Here is a 27605-nt window from a genome sequence, read left to right on the forward strand (position 1 = left end):
ATAGAAAAATAATGTTACTATTTTTATGATGATATTAGAATGGGTGTTGCGGCAGATCGTGCTACCCATAGGCCAAATACCGAATGCTAAACGTATCCAAGACTTCTTCTATAAGACATCCTCCACCGCACAGGATGCTGCCCAACATGATCCTCATACCTTTTCCAGTGTATCCTGAGTTTGGCGCATCTACGTTTCCTTATTATAGCAGTCCTGTTAGCTCGTTGTAGCGATCTTGTTATTGAGGTTATTTGATTCCCAGTTTCCATTAATTCACTGTATTGTCTTCCGCTATCCTGCTGCAATTGTGTCGTCACCCTGTTGGGCAATACGATTGTAAAGTTTTAATAATCAATTTACCTTGCACCGATTCTTTATGACCTTACCCTAAATACCCCATGATCGTGTTTTAGTCGTTTCATTACCCTGAAGCAATGTCCCATCCTGCTAATAAATTTTTATTGCAAGTTATCCACTGTCGCTTTACCACTGTTGATTTTTTACTTTATGAAGTTACTTCGCTGCTGCACTGCAACTATCATCTTACGGTGAAACCCACTTGGCTTTAAACATTTTCGTATAAATACTAGACCCTTCGGCAAACTACTTGCGAAAGCAGTACGAAAACATCTGTATTTTCAAGAAGCCCCCTCTTATGGATAATCAATTTCGTCTTAAAAATAATTTTCTATGAGATTTTTTGGACGATACAATTCACTAAACTGGGCAACCGCATACATGTTTGACAAATGTTTAATTGATATCGATGTAGTTGCTCAAAGGACATTTTTTCCTTTAACCGATTTTTCTCACCTCAGCGCTTTTAAGGACAAAAATTGTTAGAGCAGTATTTGACATAAACCAAACACATAATTATGATACATATTTTACTTGTTAAAATGTTTTTTCGTATCGGAATAAATAGAATTAGTTTTTCTAAGAGTAATGTCATTTTATTGAAAATATTTTTCGATAAGATGAATGCTTTACAACTTCTTATTACAAAGCGGATGAGTACAAAACTAATTAGTCCTCAAAGCGATACGTAGAGATATTCTATAGGTAGGGCATAGATTCTTTTCTAAAAACGTAAGATTATTTTTTAGCATCATGATTGGGGAGACATGTATACGAATTGCAGAATAGATCAGGTATATGTTTGAATGCCAGCTTTTCGGATAGTATTTTGGTCTATTTCAATTGTGCCCTACAAAGTGTATTCAACGACGAGAGGTATCTCCCGACGGTGGGATTGAATCAGGAAGAGCGAGCGCCGCATTGTACAGTCAAAATTCGCAATTGTAGGGCAGAATAAAAAAGGCTCTGCTTAAAAACCTGGAGCAACAGCAAAAAGAGGAAAGCCCTTGACTATCATGTATCGCTGAATGAAATACAGTAGAAATTAAATTTGTGGCAGCTGCGACGGTAGTGGAAAAAGCTGGTATTCGGATTTGCCGTTTTCCCGTCACTCGGAAACCGTGAGCTATACCTCCCACCGAAATATTTAGCTGCAGACAGATCTTCGGAACCATATAGTGTAAACGATAGCACGTTTGAAGACCAAACGTTCTAGCCCAATACTTTTCCTAAAAAAGTACTCGTAACGTTAGATAGAGGACCGGTCAAAGTGCCCAAGAATCAACACACTAGCCGCATATATATTTTTTGAAACGTTTTTCAATATCTGTGTTAAGATAATAAGTATAAACCTTACCATAATAATGCATTTATATAGTGAAGTAGATCCTTTTATCGAGATTACACCTAGTTTCTACATTGAAAGACACACGTACACCTGGGCGCGGATATTCAGACCTGCTAATCACTGTGCCTTAACGGTTGCTCGGGTTCATTGTCCTCAGCTGTTAGTTATGAAACTGTAACAAAAATATTGAAGTTGAAGAACAACATCGAAAAATGCATCTAGAACAAATGATATTTGTGAGGTGTACTTCAAACACAAATCGTGCAACTGTTACGTAAAAAAATTGGCCTGGAGCACACAACCGCCATGAACGAGACATAAATTAGTCTGTGCCGGCTTCCAGAAGAAGATCAGACAGTGGCGCTGAACAGAAGAAAAAGCGGCTTTGATGACACAGCCGAAACGATTCGGGCGTCAACTGATGCTCACACTTGCAATGGATAACAAAGAATGTGTTACTGCAAGATATCGTTGAAAGGGGATCGGTCGATGCTACCAGATATATCGCAATCCGATCGATTGCTCTCCTGGCTCAAAAGAAATGATAGACAACGTAGCGTACTTTGCGTGGATTTTTTCAAACTAAACCTTAACATCTAGATTAGGTATGGGAATGTAAATCTTTATTAAGAGTTGCTGAGGTGTTTCCAGAGCCTTGGCTTTAGTCCGTAGGTAATAAAACTATGTAAAACCGTCTTTGTTCTATTATACCTCATATTGTTTAAAAATTATTCAAGTCTTTCGACCCATGATATAGCTTTGGACAAGGTAATACAATTCTTAATTCGTTCAGGGCACTTTCCTAGACACCCAAAAATTTGTGATGTTCGATAACGATCACGAAACAGCATTGATAGTCGTATGATTCTCCGATCGAACTAACAACTAAGCTTGTGCTAGTAGTCGATAGAACACATTGCATGATGCCGTTGTAGGGTATAGCTATAAGAGAATAGTGAGATAGCTTTAGCTGAACAAAGCAAAGCGACCTGTTCGTAGCGAACCAGCAGAACTCGTTATGATCGTCTATGTTTTGAGCACCATAAAGTCAAGTTCAACAACGTCCTCAACAACGACAGCAATAATAGCGACGGTATTTTGCGCCTTGGTGCGGTCACAACGACCGTATACGTGCGTGTGTGTGTGCGTGTGTGTGTGTGTGTGTCATCATCATCATCGTCATCGGGGGATACTTCAGAGTTAAGGCGGAGCGGTTTTTCGAGCCGCCTAACAACCGTGGTTATATCAGCTAGGACAGCGACTGATGCCACATTTTGCTATGCCCCTACGCTACTACACGATGAAGCGAGGTCTTTTGTAGCGACGTCGCCGGTGCTCGATGAGCAGTCGACAAGATTAGTTCAGCAGAATGTGACGTCTTTTTCGGCTCCAAACTCGCCTCGTTCCAAGTTCAGACAGTCTTTCCAATTCGTCCTTCCCTCGCAGGCTTCTTCTCGTCATCTACTTTAGTCTGCGTCCTCTGCTAATTAGTATTATCATTTTGTGGCGATACAGCGCGAGAATCTCCGCCCGACTGCACTTGATCCTTAGCAGATAGAAGAGATAAGACATGAACAGTACAACAACAGGAGGCATCGGAGAAGGAAACTGCATAGAAAGGAGTGCTGGCAGCACCGCCGCTGGCGCCAAATCATCCAACTTACTTCGCGATTCAACTATCATTTCCTATAACACCGCTTATTATTCACAGGTGTATTACATTGGATACCGTCGAAATTAGATAAGTTGTATTTAGTGCTCACTATGGCGCAGCAGGTTCTCCGGGGCTATTTAGCGGGTCAAAAAATTTGAATAACTTTTAAGCTACATGAAGTAAAACAACGATATTAAATGTATTCAAAATATACTTCAGGGTACAGTGGGAGCTTCTTAAGATCTGTGCACCTAGGATTTATATTTTCATGCATGATTTTGCTACCAATGGCTTGTTTGATAGGATAATAGAAAAAAATTTTCTCATGCTATTCCATGTTCGTTTGACGTTATTCACTCACCAGGCCCGTCTTTAATGGACAGTATTAATTGACCGATGGTGATCCGACCCATGGTGTGCTTCAAACTGGTTTTTGTTGGTAACAGTTGCACAACCTGTCTGCAGGGTAAGTCATACATGCTTTCACACAACTTGCACGCAGTTCGGAAGGAACCTTTTTTGCATTGTTTTTATTTTCATTTTTTTGGTCACAATTTTATGACATGTATTTTGAAAAATCTCAGATTGATCCGACAGAAAGCGCATTCTCAAGGTTTCGTTTTGCTAGAACGGTTTTACAATCACAGAAGCTCGTGTCTGTGGTTGAGGTGTTGAGATGTAGCTATCTCCTGTGTAGTCCTTGATTCCTCAATCTTGCGATGAATGCACCAGTAATAAATTACAATTTCGATGAAGGCCTCTTTGCCCAATCTTTTGATGAATATTCGATAGATTCGACAGGTGTTCTTACTTTCGAAAAATAGCAACTACGGTCACTAATTTATAGCAACGATATATATAAGCTTCTTGCTTTTTGAGGACATTACGCTGCTTTAAATCGTAGGCAGTCAAAGACTCAATGCGACTGTTTTCCAAGTTCTCCCGACCAGTAGTAGCTTGTTTGGACCCGCTAGAGGTTTTTGTTAGGTCAATAAATGGTAGAAACAGCGAATGATGACATGCGCGGTGATACGTATTCTCAGGTTCCGGGTTCCAAGAGCACTATGTATGGCACAAAGGGCGAAGCCAAACTAACAATGCAGACCCTGAAATAGCTTAAACTTATATAACTGGAGTTAAAATTCTAAAAAGAACACTTACATGTCAGTGAAGACAGATGAAGTTCTGCTGCAGAGAACCCCATTAGAGTCTATCTTATCTGGCGTTTTATTTTAGCAGAATCGCTCGCGGACTACAATATTATGAGCACAATGAATATGATGTGTTGCTGTCACACCCAACCCAATGTAAACTACGACTCGGGTATTCACTAACTATTCTCTCCCTGCAATCATTTTTTTCTACGTATGTCGCTCCTCTGTTGCACGCTTCCAACAAAACCGTTCTATTATTTCAGGTACTTTGTTGACTATTCTAATGGAAGCGTATAAAATTTATTTCATACCCAACTTAGCTTAAAATATAGTTCAATCGTGAGCTTACGCATCTCCAGCCGTCTGGTTGTAACTCTCCTAAAATCCTGTCACACTAACTAACTAACTAACTAACTTCTTTTATCCGGCAGTTATCTAAGTTCAATTGCTTTATTTACCTAATGAATCAATTTGTAACACTGTTTCAGTGACCCATCATCGAGATTTAACCTAACCTGTAAGAGTTATTCCGTTACGCTCAATGGAACCTTATCGCAGCCATTCGCTCCCCTGTTAAAACAGCCCACTGAGCTTTTTATTCCTTTTGCCCCCTAATGGTTTCAATTAATTCAACCTATTATCAAAAAGTAACTGAACTAGATCACAGGAAAAAAATAACTGCAATGCAAACCCAAGTAAACTTTCCGTATATATATATATAAATAGATGAATCTTTACTACCTTACAAAGAATTAGAGCATTTTAGAGAATCAGACCTATATAGCACTCGGTATTGCTAGAATACTGGTATAAATACATAACTTTCTTTTTCACACATCCAATCACATACATTTATTGATTACGCTAGCCAAGGATTCTTGCTAGCTTGTAGCAAAAAACATGATCGGCATTTTTGTTGCAACATTCAACTGAATCTTTTAGACACGTAAAAGTAATACTCATAAAGTTGCTCTTGTTATTCATGTAAATCGTGTATTGATTGTTGTGAGTGAACTTTGCAACATGACATATTCTTCATTTTTCTTCCAACAACCCCATCATACATCTACATATATTTTTTTTATAAATTTCTTTAAATGCAGAGTTTTCCGCATATCTGTGTAAGATAGCTGCACAATAGCTTCATCATCGAGGATAAAAACTGCCAGGATAACACAGCGGTTATCTGATAACTGAGGGAAAATGCCATTCGACTGACCAATGATTCGTTTCTATTTCCTCACCTTTATTTATTGCTTTCTTTTTCCTGCTCAAAGAACTAAAGCTAGACCACGAACTAAGAAAAGATCCGGACTCTTTTCACGTGAAGCTTTGTTTATACGGACAAGAGCCCACCTGCTACAGCCTGTCTTCTCATACCAGTTACTCATAATGGTTGAAAAGGGGCATCTACATCGGATGGATGCCTCACCAGACCTTTTAATTGAATAAAAAAAAAACGAAAGCTTAGCAAGTACAGCAAAAGGAGGGGGCGGTCGGGGGAGAGACGAAACAAATACGATAAGCAAGGAATTGCAGCTAACTGCCACTATTCAGTTGCTAGGCCCAGTTACGGCTGTTACTGCAGACCCGCTGCGACCCGATTAAACGCTGTTATAGTGGCGGTCATCGTGGAGATTCATCACTAAACACCGTAACGATAGCAGAGAGTATTGGGGCTGGGCACATATCGCCATCACCATTCGGATCGCCGCCGTTGTCGTTGTAACGCTAGGATTCGAGCAAGCAACGGAATAAAGTTATTCGCTGACTCCTGCGGACGTCCCATACCCTTCCCCCGATCACCACCCTGATGCCTGCTCTACGGAACGTCCTTGTAGAGAAGCAGTACTTTCAGTAGTAATGGAATTACTAGGAGAAGCTGCGATGTCGCGGTTGTAAGGGGACGAAGAAAGACTCTAGAACGAATTGAAACAGTGGCGCCAGCAGCAGCAGAGTGAGGAAGAGCAGGAGGCAACAACAGAGGACCAGCAGCTTCGGCTACAGGGGGAACAGAAAAGTAAAAAACGGGTTGTTCTTGCACTTCGGATGAGTGGCCGCGTCCCTGATGGAAGGGCTCCAAAGCCTCAGAAGCCCTCACTCGCTCAACACAAATCCAGGCAAGCTCCCTCCATTCTTGCTTCTCAACTCTCTCATACAGGCCTTACAACCCGAGTGGTGTCCTGCTCGGGCCCTGTGCGTCCTCCGCTTGTTCCGCATGAAGAAGGCGGTTGTGCACCGGAACTCGTATAGACGGGTGTTAGAAGAACGCGAGCAAAAGGCTGTTCTTGTCCCACAGTCGGCGCTGCCGCTATTGCTACTCCGCAACAAGGGACGAGAGTTCCCTTATCGTCGACGGAAGGAATGCGGAATCGATGCGATTTTTACTGACAATGGCTTCGCCCTCTCCGTACTGATGTGTGCTCTTTTGTCGTTGTTATCGACGATGGCATGCGCGTGCGAGAAGTCGAACGGGCGATCTGAAGCAGAAATACGAAAACGGGAGAACGATCGAGCGCCTAGAAAGGAGAGCGCGCCGCTCGGATTGCTCGAATAAGCTGTTCCTGTTTTCCAGTTCATTTCTTCCACAACTAGTCGCTGCTGCCGCCGCTGCTACTCACTCGCATGTTCCCCACTGCACTCCTCACTTTCGGTGGTGGCAGGGCTACTGCTCCGTGAGCACAAATCGGAAACGTCGTGGATGGCGCACAACCTGAACGATTGCTGCTGGAGTAAAGATGAGGTCGAGCTTGAGCCCAGAAAAAGAAGTCGAGAAACCGACGCTATGAAGGAGGTTTGTGAAGAACAAAACTCTCTTCAAGTCCAATGAGTTAGAGAGAGAGAGAGAGGGAGAGCGGCAAGGGAATGAAGTGCAGTGAAGATGTGGAGTGAAGGAGGGGACTTTGAAAGATACCTGCGAGATGTGAATGTGACCCCCGGAAGATGTGCACACTTGGCTACAGGTGTGTTTGCTAGGGATAGTTGGCAAGATCCACATGGATTATTTTTGAAAAAATCGTCAAACAAAAAACATCGATGTGTGTTATTTTTTTTCGTATCAAAAAGCAAAATTATTCACTCCTTGGGTTGGTAAACAGGCATTAGCCAACTTTATTAGTTGAATAATTTTCGTACTATCTCAACAACGTAACATAGATATAAGCAATAACGGGTAGTTGCTTGTGCATGTCATACCCTAGTAACTGCAAGATCGGCTATCATATATTGTTTCTTGGTTGCAGAATGGTTGGACAATATAAATTGGTATCGACAAACAGTGTCACAGTGTTTCCACTTAAACCTGTACTTGTATCTAACCATATGCTTAAAATTACATGAGGAAACAATTAAAAATACATTTGTACCAGACATATATTTGAGATTCCCTTTCTTTGCCGCGCGTAACCTTTTCTCCACTTTTATATTCTACTCTTCATTGTCATTACAACACAACGGATATGTGACGCCCACATGAAAAACTGGGACTCTTCCCATAAACACGTACAGTCTTCGCTGCGTTGTGGCTATCGGCCACGGCTTATCGACGTCTTATATCGGGCCACGCACGGGCGGTACGGCGAAGGTTCCATTTTGCCATAACCAACGGTCTCGTGCTACATCCGCATAGCACCATGCATGTTGATAGGTCTTTTCCATGAAGCATATAATGTTATGCGTCTCGATATCCAACAAGAATAATAATAATATCCAGTACAGAGAGGCCAATGTTGCCCCGTATCAAAGTATCGAGCTTTATTCATGTTTATTTTTTTCTCTAAAGCTGTACAAAGCGATAGCACCAACGATTACTCTGCAGTGAAAGCTTTGCTGCCTCTACAGCGAAACGTATTCTCGTGAATGGAAGAGACGCCATTATAGACGAGTCCGTTAATGCTCAATCTCCCATTCGACTGGAAGCGATCTGATTTCGTTCAAGGTAGAACTACAAAATAGAACGCAGCTGCTGTGTCGCAACATGCGTCGTCGTATGCTGTGGCTGCTTGTAATTCAAATCTGTACATGAAACAGATATTGGCAACAAAATCATAAAAGCGCCGGATCAGCTGATTTCGTGGGTCTTAAGGCTATTATTATTCGTGGATATGGATATGGGTTACATTAGAATCCTTAAGCTGGGTTAAGAAAAAATTCGCGTTTAAAAGCCAAGACCGATACTAAATAAAGGTAAACATCTAGCATACGAACATTATAAGGTATCACAACGAGCTATATACAAGGGTTTTAACCTCTTTTTTAGCCTCTAGCTCCCATATTGCATACTGAATCACCTGAAATCTGGACCGTGAAATATTACTATGAGGTTATCCAGGACGGAGTCCACAACATAACTAGGCCCATTTCAGATCCCACGAGGAACAACCTTTCATTGCGATGTGTCAGCTTAGATGTATGCCATGTTTCTTTCCATCGGTTGTTAGCCCCTCAATCTGTTGCATTAGTGAGATATGGTCCCGTGACACCTTCGTTAAGAGCCACGATTAATAGACATGCAAGGTACGTTGCTTGTCGCATTAGTCATGGTCGCCGGTATTGCCATGCAAGTGTTGTTTCATACGTAAGAGTAGGTGCTCTTCATGCACGGTTACGATTCCTGCTACTACCGTATCAAGTTAATAAAAAAACTAGAGACGCTTCATGAGGAAAATTTCTTTGGTCCTCAACACTAATTGAGCTCACGCCAACATCATGCTGGCGTGTCTTCAGGTGTAGCAAGCAAATGCGTTACCCACCGTACTATCACGGGAAAAAAATACGGAACCAAGGAACCAGTAACGTGTGCTCTTAGTAACGCTCAGCTAGGAGTTTTAAACCTAATCAACGTTGGTCCACAGGTTGAATAGTTTGGGCTAGTTTAAATATCCTTGTTATGTCGGATCGTATTAGGTATAATGCTCATGGGCGTATTTTCTAAAAGAATGGCTATGATACGATGGTGGTAAATTTGTTAACAGTGATTTGGCACTCGTTTCTTGGCTTTCGCTTTAATGTAGAGGAAACGTATCCGCGCAGTGTGTTCCTTACCCCACCTATTTTCCATAACTTCACTTCAGCGCATTACAGGGTTCACGACTTAAAGCAATTACGAAATTTACGAACTAAATATAGAATAAGCTACCTTCCGAATTTCAGGGTCAGGACATCGACTATGTCGGAGATCCTTTCGAAATCGAAGCTTTCATTTAGTAGTTTTTCCAGTTGTGCGGAAAAACGAGTATGTGCTCTTACATGAATAGGTCAAATTGAACAGCAAGTGCGAGCTGCTATTAAAAAATCGAAGTTTCGAAAAAATTAGCGCCTCTACTTGTGTAAAGCCAAATGTGACTGTTAGGCAGTTTAACTGGGCTTTCATCTCCGTACCGTATTGGTAACGTATATCCATACTAGTCTTAGAGACAAGCTGTGGTCTGGGTTCGAATCTGGGCACAGACGCAGCTCGTTTCGTGCCAGCCAGCAGAATGCCTAACGGCGATGCCGGACGTAAAACTTGAAATATCGGGGCTTTTCTCTCTATTAAGGCTGAAGAAAGATCCGCCGCTTCAAATACAAGACTACTCCTAACGCAGTAAGCACGATTATTTATAAAAATCGTACTCGGATTTCCTCAATTCAATTCAAAGCGATTTTTATCGTTGATGTCTGCACGACAAGTAGAAAGCGCATACCTATCATTACCCAAGGTAACTGACATACAGTTGCTGTGCGTGTTTATAATATTCTTGGTAAATACCATATAAAAATAAGTGATGATGGTCAGTAGGGCTTTGCCGAAAAGAGGTCCCTGCTTACACAGCTGGTAGATGTGAAACAGGACAAAAACAAAACTTTCATTACATTTATTTGGATTAATCTAAAGTTTCCCCAAGATGCTCTTACTGAACTTGCGCAGTTCTGAAGGTTGCGCAAGCTTCAAACCGACAGCAATATTTAAGTGAAATTAGCCAGTTATTTTACAGAACGCCATTTTAGGATAAGAGTAAACGGCAAGTCTAGTTCGCTAAGGAGAAGCTCGTGAGGGGTGCCGGTTTCGCGTGGATCGACCCCTGTTGTTAAAAGCGTAGTTTACACATTGCACGTAGACAAATTGAGATAACACACATGATCTTCGTGACGGTTTCAATGGAAAATAATTACCCATTCCTTAATTAACCCGTATCGAGATCGTGCAGCAACAATGAAATATTACTTTCAACGTGCCTTAATGCGCCGTTATATCATCTAGTCGATGCGACTTTGGATATAGGTTGAAAGGCTCTCCATTCTTACAATACGAACAATCCAAGATTCAAACATTCTTATAAGTCCTCTTCGAAATTCTCTGTTTCATTTTTTGAAAGATAGATTAGAATATAAAAAATAATACTAAGACATTTCCATTTATAGCTAAGCTTGCTCATGTACACATCTACAGTGGCATTCCTTCTCGAAGGCGTTTTCGTATACGGCATAGTATGTGCGAGCTGGTTTTTGTTTCACCCAAATCAAATTTGTACTTCCCCAGTTTAGAAACAGCTTTATCAAAACGATCTCTACGGAGGCGACATGGACCGTTACGTTCGAAAATCTCAGATCGAAACTTGGCCAAATCCTGGGAGTTCGAAATTAATTCGAGCAGAAGAGGCAATAGCGGACCTGCAGCCGGCAGACACGTAGTGGTCGGTCTAAATACGTGAATGCATTATATAGCGCATATAGCCGGGAGACCAGACGCAAAAATTGCTCCTTTAAAAAAAACTGTACCGTACTCTATATCAGTATCACATGAATTCCTACGGGCAGTGGTAGCTTTGACACTATGGCTAGCTTCAATACGTGAGGGTAAGTCACCGTTAGCGACAATCGTCTGGGAAACAGATATTGCAGTTACTATTGGCTTACGTGCATCGATGCACTGCCGCCTGGCGGTTTCCTCTCAACCGGGACCGTCTGTTCGATTCCACAAAGCAAGCAGCTTCATCACGAATGCAAAAACAAACACTTTTACGGAGATGAATGAAATGTCTCCTAAAGAAGGGTAGAGTACGTGACGGCGAGAGATCTGAATAGGGTACAGCTTGATGCTGTATTGGCATCAAGCATCGGATGAACGGCCAGGTCAATAAGTTAACGCTTTCGCTTAGCGCAATACTTCCGATTGTGTTAACATATATGAGCTGAAACGGTAACTCATTTAAATACGCCCACTTAACGCGCTTATAAGGAATAGTTCGGGAGCAATCAAATCTGCTATAAATTAGCATCCTCGAAACAGGTTAATAATTTTCTCATCATTATTACATACACCATGGCTTACGGATGCCTACAAATACGTCCTTTTTTTTTTTTCTTAATTTAACTGTTAGCTTTTGTGTATTGAATCACCCCAGATTTGAACAGTAACATCTTACTATAAGGTTACCCGGGAAGAGCTCACGGCATAGCTGGGTTCACTTCAGTTTCCCACGAAAACCCACAAAGGACAAGATCAGATTGCCGTGCCTTGTCCCGGATATAAAAACTGTATGCCGCATCTCTCGTCCTCGATTGTTTATAGATTTTTTTGCCCAAACAAATTTGTGAAACGCGTACTTACCATATGCCATACATGCAACAATTTGCCAGTACTGAAACTAGCGATGGCTGCATGTCCATAGCTACTATTGCAACACACACAAACAGATGAGGACCACGCCAATTTTCTTACAGACATGTTTAAAGGCAAACAAGTGGACCTTTATAGACGATGTGTAATCCACATAAGGCAACAATAGCGAATGCGATCCGCTGGGGGCAATTAGCGTTGGCGAATACTCATGTTTATGTATAACCTTAAGCTTTTTGTTTAAATTTACTATAATTTTTTCACATGTTTATAAGCTGTACTAACGAGAGAGAACTGACTGTAACGGGACTAAAGGCCTGATAATTTATACTTTTTCGTCGTGTAGAGCACCTGCTTTTATGACGAGCGGGTGTGTGCAGACCGGTAAACCTACATAGAGATGACACGTGCAAGCTCTACATACGCTTAGTGGCCTCGTAAGCCGGTGTACGTAACAAAACCTGTTTTAAATTGCACAGCACCTTGAATTCGTTAGTGTGCTATCGAAAAATAGGATGCACGTTATACATTACGGAGTGGATTACCTGCTTTTTTGTATAGTTGTTACACAATGCTACACTGTTTAACCACCTATCTGACAAGAATAGCGCCAGAAACATCAAAAGTGCGAATTATTCTACTTGATAAACGGTCCTTTTTTGTCTCAGGTCCTGCTCGAGCAACCGTACCATCAGCAACCCTTTAATTTATTTAATATTACCTAGACAGCTGGCTGTATGAGGCGAAGAGGCCATTTCTGTAACAGTTTTTTCCGTTATGTAGACACCGACCGGCCAACAAACACTTAATAGAGTTTGTGTACCAAATCGAGAAAAAGGAGCCGCTTTTATCTTCGGGAAACATGAGGCCCCTCGAGACACCAGGCAACAAAAATATTACGGCGTTTCCCACCGCTACATAACCCGCTCGCCACAATGTTGCTGTGTGTGCGCACTCTAACATTTTTTTATCTTAAAACAATTAGAGGAAAAAACGCGTCTATCCCGATACGTACAAGCTTAATGCTACCTTCACCATGGCGACGTCGTCGATGATAGACGACACGAAAGTCCACACAGAAGCCACCTCGGAAATATGGAAAGACTCAGGCGAGGCTTAGACAGGGTCGGTGGCAATATACGGAAGTAAGATACGAATATTTAGAATGTACGCAATGGATAATGGCGATTCGGATTGGTTATTTTCTACGGAAACAGTAGACTATTTTAAGACCATAAGTCAGTATATATGTGCTTCTGTTTTCCTAATCTATCTTTACTCATTAGTCTCTAAATCTAGTCAAATTATACATGCTACATGTCTCTATATGTGAAATCAATATTTCTGCTTAACAACGCTAGTCAAAGGCCGAAGGCAAACATATGTTACGCTATGGTGTTGACCGATGGCGACCTTATTCAACAACGCTTTAGGGGGGGGGGGGGGGTAGATATTGAAAGTAAAATATACATATTTGTTTTTCTGTAACTCACATTAACAAGGATTATTGAAAAACGGAATGTTTTAAAGAAACAGGAATAGATGAACATGTAGATATTGGTATACGTATGAAAATACTCGTCTCAGCGAAGAACTACCGAATGATGGTCGTTTCTAATTTGTGGTACCGCAATTTCCTTCCTACTTTCCATGGCGCTTATTTTCAATAGATTTAGAATTGGCTGAAAACAGCTATTAAAAACTGTGGTTTTGCCATATTTGCCTTCTTATATTTGTTCGATTATGTTATATGAAACGTTACCGAAAATATCGATCTACCTTTTGGAAAGCGGAAGCAGCGGGCTATTGTATGGGCGATCCGAGACTGACAAAAGTGGACGATTGATCCTTAACGTTTAATCTTGGCCAGTGTAGCCGTAACCATTTGGTAGGCTAGATCATAAGCGTGACATGGATACGCTGCGCAAAAACTCTGTTCTTCCGACAGCCGAACAGATCTAGTACGAATTAACAATTAAATCCAATTATATTATAGCTTTCACGTCGTTACTATTCCTATTGTTTATGAAACGGATATGTCTCTGAGCTGTGAGCGTATGTACGCTTGTATGTGCGTATGTTTATATTCTCGCTTTACCTCTGACTGGAAGAAATCCGTACCAACGTACTGTTTACATATATAACCACGTCCGCTGTTGTCTTTGGCCACCATCACAATCGACGTTGAGCATGACTATGAAAGCTATCTTCTCCTAACGGAATCATCGCGCAGGCGGAAGAGGCCGTTTTAACACACCTGAGGCCCCGGGCATCTGAATGCATCTCCCTAAGAATAAAATATTATCACGCAGTTTCTAGTCGTACATCGTTGCCCCTAATATGAGGCCCTTGGGGCCCGCCTCGGGTCTCGTAGCGGTACCTACAGCTGTAGCCTTCGGTTTCGATCACTCAGACCAACAGTTTTGGGTCGTGATGCGAATAGTAGTAAAGGGAATAGGTTACTTAGTAGAAAAAGGGTGGCAAATATACTGTAATCAATTCGTTGGTCTCTAAGGTGCCGAAAGACTGAACGCACAGCCATCTAGTAAAGCCGCGCACACAAGACATCGATAGGCCCTCATGCTTCTTGAAAAATCGGGTCCATCCTGTTACTATTTGCCATCGACATACACCGTCGCCATTTAGAGAAAGGCTAGAAAAAGAGCATAGGGAGAGGAAAGCCGAGAAGGGCTTTAGGATTACATTTAATACGTGACTGTAACGAATCAAGGCTAGTAATATTTATAGCAGAAGACAAGAAGATGTCGGGGCAAGACTCTTCAGTTATCATGCCCTATGGTAGCCCGGCGATAACTGAATCTTTGGGTACAACTATTAGTGATGACAACACAGTTAATCTTGAGCTAGAGGGCATAATGTGTACCAATACGACATTTTTATGGCACATCTGTGCGCTGCATATACAGGATAGGAAAACTAAACTGATACCTGCATACAACGGCCGCTATTGTGTAAAGGTACAAAAACACAGAAGGCTCGTTAAATGCGTTTGCGAAAGATTGAAATGGATAAATCTGTCTTCGACTCGCACCGAGCAGGGTGATACAAATGATATATTGTTGCTACTTGTTATAGTCTATATAAAACATATGCAAACAAGTTGGTGTTGGTATTGCACCGCGGAGTAACAATGCTAACGTAATAATCATTACTATAGACATCGTTATTTATTGGTAGAATTTCTTTATATCCCGCTTTCCCTACCTTTCGCAGTCCATTAGGGCGATATAAAGATAACGCCAGACATTTAGAAGCATGGTACCCTGGTTTTTATAATTACCGTTATATGCTGATTATTCTTTCAGCTCAAAAGTCAACGTATTACTAGCCATATTAATGCACTTGTCTCTGTATTTACAAGTATAAATAATAAAGTTTAAGTCTCCGGCTTTGATGAAGTACCCAGATCCGTTACGACCTTTCTCCATAAAATAATTGCAACTGCCGGTAGGAAAGTTTCTCGTTACGACTGGTAATATGTATTCAAGATAAATCGGTAGTGTTCTTTGAACAAAGGCAGACGAAAGGCACTGCCACAGGGTTTTGAGACAGCAGCTGGCATTGCGCCAGCCGACGGGGACGGCATGACCGCAGCTGCATGATAGCTGTCCGATACGTTCGAGGCACCTTGAAAATCAGGGTCCGGAGACTTAATCTCTGTTTCAGTATGGATCGTGGACATTTCTTTGTTGATTATAAAGATCTGCTTTCATTGAGAGGAACAGCGCCACAGGCGATCTTATAGTGGCGAGATTAGTCAAATGTAACGCCAAGCTTCCGAACACATTGATACTTAACAGGTCGCCTGGTGCGCATGATATATGTTTACAACAACGTGGACAGAAGCGTATCTGTACATCCGGTGTTGTATTGTTGTTCGAGGCGTTTCCGTTAAGTAAGGGTCATAAAACGTGAATAGTGCGTTGATGAGACGACAGCGCAAAATATTGACCACCAACCCAAATCTAGTACGATCTCTGACCAAGGACGTATTGTAGAAACAATGTTGAGATGGCCATGGCCTCCTGTTTTGAGTATAACTCGCAAGTGGCTAGATCGAAAATTCTACATAATGGCTCAGTGTAAATTTGATTGCTCCTTTAAAGCTTCTTGCATTCAGCGAAGTAATCTATTTACCCGATTCAGTTTGGTCACGAAATGGTGTACTAGTAATGATCATACTCTCCTGTAAAAATCGAGTATTTGCTTTACGTGTAGTTCCTCGCCAATTTGATTTATTTCGCTCTCGAACCACAATCCGACCTTGTGCAACAAAATCTATTCTTGTGTTTTCAGACAAGGCCTAGCTTCCAGCGTAAGGGTTGCAATTAAAGACAACATTAGACATATAACACTTGCACTTTATCGTATACATATTTATGTTTTCCACGGAAAACGGTAACGGAAACCAAGCATTTCTTTCGACAGTAATGGAATATTTCCGTGTCTACCTGGAACAAACCGAAGCCCTGTATCGCCACTTCGATAAGGATCCATGTGCTGTGGTACCTAAGCACAGATATCCGTTCGACATTCTTGTCCTGTTTGCAGCAGAAGTGTGTGATCCAAAGTCCTTATATCCATGCGTTTGTGTGCACGCGTATTTGGGTTGCAGTTTGAGGGGTGATAGGGGTTCTCCTTGTAATCCATTTGCCTCTTTTGCTTCCGCCTGATGCGCGTTATCAGTAGCGTAACTGCCATATTGTACTATCGTTCTTTCATCATGCGTCCCATTGTACTCCACCACTCGTCGCGCTGAACAAACGTATAACATGTCGCTGGGGTGTCGAGCGCTTGCGGCGACAACGGTGGCGGCGGCCAAGTCGCCGGTGCAGTGGGGGATGTTTGGCGTGGTGATTATTCGACGGTGGCCCTTAGCGAAGCAGAACGGGCTCCTAAATGCCAAAGAGTGCCATTTGCATCTTATCCTCCGTTGCAGTTCCACCTACACGCCCCCTCCATCTTTTCGGTAAGAGCATGAGAATGGGTCGTCCGAAGGCAATGAAGGGTAATGGGAGACGTGCAATCTTTTTCGCAGTAACAGCAGCAGCACAATCCTACTGTGTGCCATGTATCTCTACTCGGACAGGCTTTCTATGGAAAATAAGCTACGGAAGATGGCGACAACGTCAACAATGGTCACGATAGCGATGGCGTCCCCGAATACAACTCCATGGCAATGTCCCGTTCTCATGTACTACAACCCGTACGATTGCTACAGCCTCCGTCCTCTTGGCCATCGTGTGTGTGTTGGCACAATTTAACCGACCTTCGGCTTCCAGGCTTTGGCCTGCTTTGCTTTTTTCTGTCTTCCGCTCTCCGTTCCTAACTGTCGCCTCTCTGTGGTTAGGACTCGTTCTCGTTCATTCCCAGCTATAGCCATTAGACGACAAGGGGCAACGTCGTGGCCTTTCCTCGACACAGCCTTATCCTGCTACTCTGTGTTTCTCCAGACTTTTCTCTTTTGGTTCGTAGCAGCCACTTCAGTGACAACAAACTGCAAAGCAGGGCCAGTAGTGAAGCGGATGGCGCCATCGGCGACGGTAGCGAATCGGCTCACTTGCATTTCGGCGAACTTAGTAGCTCATCAGCTAAAAGCATCGTGTCGTAGCACTCATCTATTCCTTTAGCTGGTTGCTCTTCATCTTTGCTCTACTTGTATGTACGTGGGCATATATAGTTAGAGAGAAGTTGCTAATGAGAACGAGGCCCTAAGAAAATCCTCACTGAGGGTCCAGGCGATACTCACGCCACTCAAGTAGTGCAGTCCTCTTACAGTTCGCAAAACAACATGACGCTAAGATAAGTAAATCATGATAGACTGGAATACAACACTACGTCTTTCGATACCGTAAAAACGTAATAAAAAACCAAATATCTTAGAGATATGAGGGGGCTTCTGGAATATGGTTTGTTAAGTTTTCTCTGAATCTTTAGTCAAACGCGATCGACTGTTGTGCGATTTATAATGACGTGCTTCACAGAGATTCTCACAACATGTGATGCGGTGGTTCAGTGACAGCTTCGCTCAATGGGATGTTGGTGTGGCACTATTGGTGTTAAAAATATGTTGTCCGAAAAGTAGTTGGTTTATTGTGACAAGATGTATACTTAGATATTATAGTATAGGTTTTTATCAAAACAATGCAGATTACATTGTATAGTTTTACAGCTTTCTTGGAAAAAGAACTATCACTAACCCAACGATGTTTCGAGTTTTACGTCCGGTATCGCCGTTGGGCACTCCATCAGACAGACGGTTGGCCCCTAATACGAAACGAAGTTCCTAATAGAAGTGAACAGTTCAGCGTGTGCTAGAAAATTGCACTCTTTATTATGAATAACGTAATACAGTATTTAATAATACGCGCTTGAATTATATTATTGAAGCCTGCGCTGCTGGCAATCTGATTGTTCAAGCAAAACATCTTTCCGTAGTTACTTCTATACACATTCTGATATTGCTACCGCGTCAAATGGATAGATCGCACTGCATCATATGCATACTAAGTTATGCCGACTATTTCCGATCTCCAAAAGTCTATATGCCACGGACAATCGGTTGCACTAGCGAGAAGCGTTAATAAGAAAAAAAAAAGACCGCCATAGATTGCGTATGTGAAGTCCATTATACAGGAGTACATTGCGCACCTTCCAGCCTGGTTACTTGCGACGAAACGTCTAAACGATGGAAGGTATGGAGTGAAGCAGGTTTGACAACAAGAACTCGTCGCGACATCGAATGTGAAGTTCGTCAACACGGACAGCACGAAACTGCAGCCGATTAAGTTTCGTATGTATGTTCGGTCTTTGTAGTCGTCGCGTCAACTTCACCATTGAGGCGAACACCGCTTTCGGGGTGTTAGGTGCAATTCCCGTTGGGGTCAGTTTTTCTCCCACGATCCCTCGAACGGACATCAAACTACGTAGTACGCAGAACTTGCTAAGCTTCACATGATATTATAGCCTTCAGGGCAGTAATATTAATTGAAATGAGGACCATTAAATAAGCGTAAAAAGGGACAAGAGGCTCCCTAAAGGTTCAAGAACCAACTAGAAATCTATAATATTAACTTAAAGCTCGTGCGGTAATTGCAACACCTGTTTTGACACTTGAAAAACCAGGAATGTAAGCAACAAACACAAGTAAGTCATACAGGTTTCGCGCGGGTATTACCAGTGTGCCGTTGACTCTCTTTTCCCTCTTTAGACGAACTCAAATTTTATACGGTCACGACGAGCACATTTACAATGGAGCTGAAATAGTATCCCTTGATCACTATAGAGATGTTTACGATGCCTTCACGGAGTAGAGCCGTGCATAAATATTTGAGAAAAAAGTTAAAAAATATAAAATTTAGTTTACGTTAGTTAACAATTATGTGCCCCGTTATGGAATACGACCCCACCTACGAGCCTACAGCAAATGGGCCCCATTTATTGTGTTCGATTAACAAAAAACAAAGTCTTGATCCAAAGAAGCATCTATACATTAGAAGTTCATCTGTAACCGCTATTTTAAATCTATTTGACGAAATATTTTCTTTAGAATTCGGTGCGTTCCAGCTGAACGATGAAGGAGATAAGTATTATTAGCGACATCTAAAGATAATATCGGCTAAAGGACAATTTAAGAAGTGACTTGGGGCATTTGAATCTAAGAAAAATCATATGTTTCTAAATGTTTGCCCAAATATACAAGATTGGATGTTTAACTCGCTTTAAAAAAAGCCTATTATGTATTAATAACGTTTATCTTACGCTCTGCGACACGTTCAGTACTTGACATATACTCAAACCTGATATTCACGTGCCATTTACAGATAACGTTACGGTGTATACGATTTTTAATTTCGGTGTCATTTGCTTCGCGAGCTTTTCTTTACAATATTAAGATTCGAAAATATCTTCATAATTAGTGTTGCCCTTATCGAGTTTTCTTTTCAAAGAGAATCTTTAATGTGTCACATCGCGCACAGTCTGTGCCATGAAACCGCTGCTCGTCCTTCACATCTCTTCTTTTTAGGCAAATCGTCCGATGTATTTCACTGCGAGTTGTTCGAAAGTTGGTAAATCGTAACAAACCCCTGCTATATATATATATATATATATATATATAGCAAGAACTGTCAAATTAATACATTGGGGTGAACAAAAATAGATCGTTTATCTATCACAGCTCTGCTTTATAATAACATCGAGTAATTTATTCGTTTTCCCTGTATATAACTGTGGATCTTTTCCTATTTCGTGCTACGGCTACAAGTCGATAATTCTATCTTCACCTTACTATTCACGCGAACATTAAGAAGCCAGGTAACCTGGAAGTTTGTTCGACTCATTGTTGGATCCCATTGAGCGAAGTCTATCATTTTTGAACGCACAAAATAAGCCTCTTGTGAGAATCAGGCCGGCATTCGGTGGCAGTAAGGCACTTAGTGTTCCGCCACTTTTCAGGCACTTCGGGACTGTGTCGTCCGGAAGACGTGCATGGCTTGCAAATAAGTTCTCTACAAAGTGGCAAAACAGCTGTCTGCACTGGAAGTCGGGCGCCGCGTTAAGGCGTGTTATATTATTAATAGATGATGAGCGAAGCATAGAGAATGGTCAGCCCTTGAAAGCTTCAAACGTGGACACCGTCGAGCCTGAGCGACCATGGTTAAGCAGACGACCGCCACACAGGAAGCGAATAGCTAACGACAGCGACCCATACCATTGACTAGACGAAAGAAAAAACATGACAAATCATTAACGCAAAATTTAGCTTGGAAATTGTTGCATTCTCCATGCGGATTTGTATTTATTTCCGCTACTACTTTTGTATTGTGTTGAAATAAGCAATTAACACCTAAGTATTATAAAGAAATATTCACGACCCTTAATAAAATAACGTATTTTATCATACGCTGTAATATTGACTTTCATCAATTGACTCCTGTTTGTGTAGTGCTCTTCGATTATGTTTTCCGTTATAAAAGACGTTCAGAGTATGTTTTCTATATGCCGATATCTAAACTACTTTATAGTTGTGTTTACGTTACGGACTAGCTTAAACTACTTCTTCAACGCCTACTTCTCTGAACGGTTACAAAATATTCTTTAAAGTAAAACTAAATTGACTATTCAATATTTTTCTATTGTCGTGTTTTTATTTTTCTTCTTTTTATTGCTTCATTGCCTTGATACTTTAAATAGGTTTCGGACCCCTTCGCTCAAGATTAGCATTTTGGTAAATCAACAGAAAACAAAAGGACCTTTTTGTTTGCTCTAGTCTTTTGGTCTTCGTTTCCGTGCCGCGTCTATAGCGGCTTAGCTTAGGCCACGACCTACTTTGGTGGCTCGTGGTGGCGAAGCAGCAGGCGACTAGCACCTTTCGAACGTTGACTGTAGCTGCGCCTGCGTCAGCTCGCTTGAGTTACAGTTCCTTCGTCCTTTTCCTACTGACTTGTTGACTCCTTCCGTGTTCTGGAAAAAAAAAAGGAGATAAATGATTCTGCTGGCACTTCAGAGACTCCTTCCACTCTGACTCGCTAAGGAGCGAAAAAGCAAAGAAGCTATTCACGTACTAGCGCAGTAACTGAAAACAAAAGAGAGGTGTCTGGTTTTCGGTCTCCCCTTGGCCTAAACTGGATATCTAGCGGACGAGCCGGAGACGGAGCGGCTAGGCCTGCCAAGTTGCAGGATTGGCACGCCACCAAGAACAGAAGTGATGGGACTAAGGACCTTTGTGAGTTGGTTGCTCGCTAGATGGCACCGTTCGGTTCGTTCAAGCGTGCGAGCACAACGTGAAGGGTGGCTTGTGTCAGTTTTGGTCCTAGTGCCGTTGACACCAATTCGACATTTTCGCTTTCAGACGTTTCATAGACGGGCGAACTCTACTCTACACTCATTCCGAATCGTCGTTTGCCTGCTCTTTTTCTTCTCGTCGACTTCCCCTACTTTTGTCACCTGATACGATTGCCTCGTTTTACTCGACGTTCCACATTTTAGATTCACGCTTTTCAGCTTCTTGCCTCCCCTTTTCATTTCTGATTCTTTCGTTGTTTGGCTCCCTTGGCCGATCGATATTTTCATACGTCAACTTCTCCACGGATAGAGACGCACGGCTCGTTCGCCGCAAAGAACGAGCGCTTTTTATTGGACACCTATAGATATTATCCTACTAGGACAAATATTTGTGAGATACTTGGGCTTGTGGAAATTATCATGACAAAATGGTAAGTGATAAAACTTGAGTCAATTAGTGTTTATGTTATATATGGTCCTTGCTTATGAAGTCTTTGAAGCTGCCTTAAAATAGCTCCGCTACGATTTCCTTGACGAAGGTATGATTAAATAATTAGGTAAAAAAATCTAATTTATAATGTTATATTTACGCGGCTGTTCCACGATCTCCATTGCAGACATCGTTGTCTGTAATCTCCCAATAAGCCGATACGCTCCGCCTACGAACAGCTCATCGTTTGGCCGCAAGAGTTTCATAGATCTACTTAGCTTCATCGTCAAGATAAATAATGATGTTCAAATGTTATCTACAGCACCATACTGAATTATTGTCGTGAAACTTGTTCGAGTGTCTCCTGTCATTATGTGACTTCATAACGGGGGCGCATAAGCTGCATCCGCTAACCAAGTACTTGTTTACTCGTTAAAAGTGTTTATTATACCAGATCAAAAAAAAACTCAAAGACGCAAAATGTCGAAAAATCGGTAAAAAAACATAATGTTAGCAGATCAGCAAACAATAAAGGGCATTTACGCATCGAATGTTATTTCTTATCTCAGCAATTCACATTATGTAATAAAATTCTAGAAGTTACCTACTTGCAATTATTCGGTAAGCATGTAAGCAAGATCTAAATATTTTCAGGGGTACGTCCGACACCGTCGTTAGGTACTTTATCAGGCGGCGGACTGCCAGTGTGAAACAAAGTGCGTCTATACACCAGATAGACACGAAGCCCAGCCGACGACTATCAACCTTCTGAGCCATCCCTTCCCGCGAAGGCAACTATTACTTTGGGAGGAGGAAAGCTATTTAGTTCCAATATCCTCTATGCTTCAGGTTTTACGTCCGGTATCGCCGTTAAGCATGGCATCAGACAGACGATAAGCTCTTACCATGAAACGATGTGTGTCTATGGGCGGATTCGAACTTATACCGCAAGCGTCCTTAATATTAGCAAGCAAATACGCTACCCACTAAGCTATCACGGGAACGAAACTTACTGAACTGATTTGTTTTAAACGTCGTTTTTATTGACTCAAGGTTACTGTTGTTCGAGTTATATCTCCTCATCTGCATAATAGTCAGTTTCTTTTATTTAGCGCTATTGGCCACAACTTTTCACAAAAGCGTTACTTATTTCAAACTTAAACGCACTTATGCATTCCGATAAATTAAAAACTAAGTGCCGTTTTGTGGGCGAGGACTGATCAAACCTTTCGAAACCCCACCGAGCACCTCAGGCGGTGGATGCAAATTTCAGCATGGCGAGGTATGGGAATCACCGCTTCCTTTTTGTCATCCTGACTCACTTTCTATTAGCCTGTTCTAGCCACAAAGTTTTGTCGAGTTTGGCACAGGACCCAAGTAAAAATACAGGTACCTGATTCGCTATTCGTAAGGCTACCGGCCCGCGACGCGCGTTCAGACCTTGCTTTCGAAGGAAAAAAAGAAGTAAAAAAAAAACTGCAGCACCAGCACCGATAGAAGTCTATCTAAAAGTAGAAAGCTAGCTGCAGGCGAGAGTAGTACTTTACCGTAAGTTCTAGTGCTTTTGCATTTGACGGTCGCAGAAAGATGGTTAATGGTCGGCAGGTCTGTCGTCCATTGCAACTGCTGTGGGCTTCGGCGCCGCATCCGTCGCCGTTCTACCCTCTATCGCTTTTTGTCATGTTGTCCACTGGCCCGTAGCACATGTCTCTATTTACGTTGTGGTGACGTACACGGGGGCGCCGAGCGCACCAAAAGCTGAAGTGACTATAGCTCCATTTCTTCCCACTTCAACCTCTATGGACGACAACAGCAAAACCGGCAGAAGTGTTGCAGCGACAGTAAGAGACTGCAGGGAGAGGAAGCAGAAGTAATGGCAGCGATGCCAGAAGAAGCAATTCTCGCTCATCGATGGAACATAAAGCAAGGCAGCGCTTTAGTCAGCAAGTGCGACCACTGAGAGACGTTAAAAGGCCAACTTTAGTCGCAGACATCAGCCGGACGACAAACGAGAACAAACATATTCTGGTAGAGCAGCTGTCCGGCAAAGAGCAGCCATTGCAGGGCTCTTCTTCTGCGTACGCCGGAAGAAATTTAGCTTGTGGAAGGAAGCAAACAACACGCACTGACTTTATACAAGAAACGGCGTTTGCTTCCTGCTGTTGCCACTAGTGCCGTTTAGCTAGTGCTTTCCGCTGAAGCATGTAGAACAAAAAGAATCAAGCCGGCAGTAGAAGCTGAAGGGGGAACATCATTGTATATTCGTTCTAGTGAAAAAAATTAATCACTTTGTGCTTTAAAAAGAGTGTACGGAAGATGTCCTACCTGTGTGTAACTGTTGCGAAAATAATATAGATGATTATTAAGCTGGTTTATCGAATTGGATTGAAAAGCAGCTTCTGTCGACCATTCCTTTCTTTGTCGGCTGTTCCTAGAATGGTTGCCCAAACTAACGTTTAGCAAGGTCGCTTCTTTACAGTTGACCGAAAGCTCAAAAACGTTGACGTTTTTAAGAGTGAGGCTATAGCAAGTAGTGTACGCATTAGAATCCGGAGAGCAGCGTCGCCGCCGGTTTTTTCCAAAGCTATTCTTATACGCTTCCATCAATATACTGTTTTTTTTTTCCCGAATGAAACCACTAGACATTGCTGTTCGAGGCTTTCAGACGTATGATGCTCGTGAGGATAAGCACCGTAGTGTTGTAGTTCAACAAAAGACTGTTTTGTCACCCAACGTTAGAGCATGGCATTCGCGAAACACTCATACCATTGATGCATCTTTATATTAAAAATTATAAAAATATTATATATTCTAAGAAAGAGAATTCTAACTCGGCTATATCATTTTTTTTCATGATTAAAATTATAGATTTTGAACTCTGTTTGTCAGGCCAATCCAACGGCACCTAGCGACGATCGCCACGAGCTTAGATAATAACAACGGTCGTCGTGCTTCTACTATACAGTCGCCCAATGCACTCCACTTGCCGGCAGTCAGCTTCCACGAGGTCTTTACATTCATACTGAACTCCCGTCACTACGTGGCCGCTCCTATTGCAACCAAACACTATGAAAAACAAGCAATACTAGGAATGTGAAGGAGCAAGGTTATAGGTAAGTTAAGATTGGTTTTAACTTTAGATGTCTGGATAGACAAGTTCTCACTAACCGCAACGTACAGGACTTGGATTCTGGAAGTGCACTTAAGACTTTTTTTAACGCGTATCGCTTTGGTATTGTAATCGTCATCGTCTGTACTGTCGTCGCCGTTGGCGTTGTCGTTGCCTTCCCCCTGCTTCTGCAATATATTCACCCCCTGTAAATCCCTTTTCTAATGTTCCAACTAGTAGCACCCTCTGCATGGAGCACCACCGGCCCCACGCTAAATGTGAGTTGGCGTTTCGGATGATATACTTGAAAGTTGCCTCTTCCACTGTGACAATAGTGGCAGCTTGCTGTTGTGTTAAAGCGGCGCCGACGACGACGACGGCGGTAAATTGCTATAGCGAATAGTAGAGTTACTCGACTGACTGTCTTTCTGTTCGAGCATGTAAGAGCGTTACGTGTCTCTCTCTTCTCAGGCCGCCGGACGTGTGCGCGTACCATGGGGAACAAAGAGCCTGTCGCATACCATAGTCGGTTTGTGGCTATAATAACTGCTAGAGCTTTTGGAGCCTTCTCGCGAAGTATATTCGCTATGCTGAACGCCGATGTTAGCTGCTTACTTGAGGTTGACAGCTTGTCTCTGCAGGGCCTCGTCGCTTCGGCACAGGCGCTGCGTGACGCTACGAAGCGATGAAGGAGAAGACGCATGGACCCCGAACGATGATATACTTCGGCTTTCTATTCAGACACACATACACAAAGATACAGGACCCGAACGCACGACTGGAATTTTGCCGTCGACGACGACGACGACTGCTGGAAATGAGACAGTCACACTTTCTTATAAAGCGGCCAGTTTACATTGGAGTGGCTATTTGCAAAACTCATGTTAGTTTTCTCTCGTATACGTTGTTCATGAGATGATTAGCTCGTGTAATGTATAAATTAAAGGTTTTGTTTTTAGATGATATGTAAGCTTCAGTTCAATGTTCTTCGCTTAAAACGCAACCTTAAGACAGTTGTTGTGAATTTAGTATTGTACGCTATAAAAATCTAGTAAATGGTAGAGATATTCGCGGAAGACTCAGTAGATTAAGATGATAGAGAATAGAAAGCACTAGTAGTTGACGTATGATACCTATATTGGTATAGCTGTTAAAACCAATAGAGATACGACCCAATTATCCGGTGGTGAATCCTGTGGAGAAGCAGGACTTTTTGGTTACATCCAGATACGTCTAGAATAAATAGCCAAGGAAACAAACACATGTTTAGAAAAAATTATTGTTCATCCTTATTTAAACAACAGTCGAGTACACCGAAGTACCTGCATTATAAGTGTTCTGTTTTTGTATTAATTACCTAAATTGCTTCCGAATTTCCCGTAAAAAGTTTCAATTAATATTGGCCAGATCTTCGCGTTTATTATCAAATTCTAGTGGTTCACGCCGCAGGTTTCGGGGCTTTTCTTCCCGAAAAAGTGATCAGTTGTCATGGAGATCCGCGTACAGCTCTTCAAACAAAGCGGACATCTGGCAAAATTATGACAAGGATCACGCTACCTTACAAAATTGGGTAAGTTGTATCGCAGTGCTTCCGTTGATAACTTAGCTATCATTTGCGTTGCGATATACCATTCGTACTAGACGTATTAGAATTGTTTGTGTTATCGGCTAAAATTCATAGACAAATGTTAGTCAATAAGCATAATAGACTCGTAAGATGATAGCACTACTCGAGAATAACCAAAGTATAGTAAATTTGACGTACAAGTATACCAAAAATGTTAGTGCATGATGGTAAGCCAGATATTGTTTAGCCCACAAATTTGTTCGGTTATTAGAGTTTAAAAATTCCCAAAAGAAAACAAATATCGAAAGATGCGTTATATAATCTTCATAGACTACTAGCCTCTTGAAATAAGCGGTTCCTAGTTAAACCGAAATCATATTTTGTGACGTCACTGCTAACGAAGCAATTAGGGCATCACGACGTAAATCCGTCTGACAAAGAAGAATCTAAGGATCAACATACCCTTGAGCGGGCAGGAAGCGGATGTCATGGTGTCATCATGCACGCAGTAAAGGATTGTCCAGACTCAGCTGTAATCCTGCCTCGTTTCAATGGGCTGGGTTAAAGCAGGGAGAAACC

General features: G+C 42.0%; 1 long non-coding RNA gene across 1 annotated transcript in view; it reads left to right on the forward strand.

The window, feature by feature from the left end:
* Positions 1-26760, forward strand: part of LOC111271297 (uncharacterized) — a 44783-nt gene extending 18023 nt beyond the window's left edge. Inside the window, exons 2-3 of the long non-coding RNA XR_002686793.2 lie at positions 25240-25463; positions 25931-26760. This is a non-coding gene — a long non-coding RNA (uncharacterized LOC111271297). The remainder of the gene's footprint in view (positions 1-25239; positions 25464-25930) is intronic.
* Positions 26761-27605: the final 845 nt, after the last annotated feature.

Source organism: Varroa jacobsoni, unplaced genomic scaffold (genome assembly GCF_002532875.2).
Source record: "Varroa jacobsoni isolate VJ856 unplaced genomic scaffold, vjacob_1.0 contig00512, whole genome shotgun sequence".
Taxonomy (NCBI): Eukaryota; Metazoa; Arthropoda; class Arachnida; order Mesostigmata; family Varroidae; genus Varroa; species Varroa jacobsoni.